The following is a 1,345-nucleotide window of genomic DNA, read 5'->3' on the forward strand; positions in this document are numbered from 1 at the left end:
TGCCACTATTGCACCAACAGATATAGCGTATCGGGCGTTATACCTCACTGGGTTCACAGCTGGGTGAGACTGAGAGTTATTTTTATCTTCCAGCAACAGGCCTGACATCTTCAAGCACCGTGAAAACTGCCCAGCAGGTGTGACACTTTCAGCTCAGGACCAGCTTGATTTCTCCACCTCCTATCTTTCAAATTTGTAGTGTCTTTAGCAATAGGATATTACTATCAAGTTCTGGCAGGTAAGCAAGAGTATTAACAATAGCTTATAATGTCCAAGTGTCTGTGGAATCCCACTTACCAACATGCAGTCGAATTTTTGGTGTGAGATAAAAGATAAAAATCTCTTTTCATTCCTCTGCATGTTGATAACCATGTTTCCCAGCGTCATTTTTTGAAGATTTTGCTCTTCCTACAGTGTATATTTTGTCTTCCTTGTCAAAAATCAGATAGGTATAACTACATGTACTTTCAGGTCCCTGATTCTGTTCCACTGAGCTATGTATCTGTTTGTGCCAGTACTGTGGGATTTTTTTGTTTGTTTGTTTTTATTACCATGGCTCTATAGTATAATTTGAAGTCAGGTGTGGTAATTTTGCCCCTCATATTCTGTTCAATACTGTTTTAGCTAGCCATATAAATTTTGACATAGTTTTTTCCTATGTCTATGAAGACTGGCCAGTATAAGATGAAAATAAGGTTTAATTTTTTTTTTCTATTATCACGGAGGGGGCATATGCACAGCATCACACATGTGTCAAGGTCAGGACAACTTTGTGGAGCTGGTTCTCTCCTTCCAACAATGTGGGTTCCAGAAATTGAACTCATGCCATCAGACTTGTGTGGCTGCTGAGCCACACACTAAATCATCTTACTGGTCCCTTTTTTGTTTTGCTTTCATTTGAAACTATTTTAAGAACTCAACAAAAAAAACTTGATCCAGGGCTTGAGGAAAGTTGATATGATCATCTTAAAAAGTTAATCTGGAGTTGTTGTTCAAAGTTACAACTCCAAGAAATCTTTTGTAATGCCCTGAATTTAAACTAAATAACTCAAATGCTAATAATCCATATTTAAAAATTCTAGACTGAATTACAATGGAAGGCACACTCTTGGTGTTTTGCTTGTGTGAGCTTTTTGTTGTTGTTGTTGTTGTTAAATGGGGGCCCATGTTGCTCATTCCAGCCCTTGACCTTCTGACCCTCCCGTGTTGACATCACCACACCTCACCATGCTCTTTTATAATAAAACGTATACTCTGTTCACTTGTGTTTCCTCCATCAGAAATTCCAATGATTTTGCTCGTGTTAATAGATGAAAATGTTACGAAAACGTTTTCTACACAATGA

Source organism: Meriones unguiculatus, chromosome 17 (genome assembly GCF_030254825.1).
Source record: "Meriones unguiculatus strain TT.TT164.6M chromosome 17, Bangor_MerUng_6.1, whole genome shotgun sequence".
Lineage (NCBI taxonomy): Eukaryota > Metazoa > Chordata > Mammalia > Rodentia > Muridae > Meriones > Meriones unguiculatus.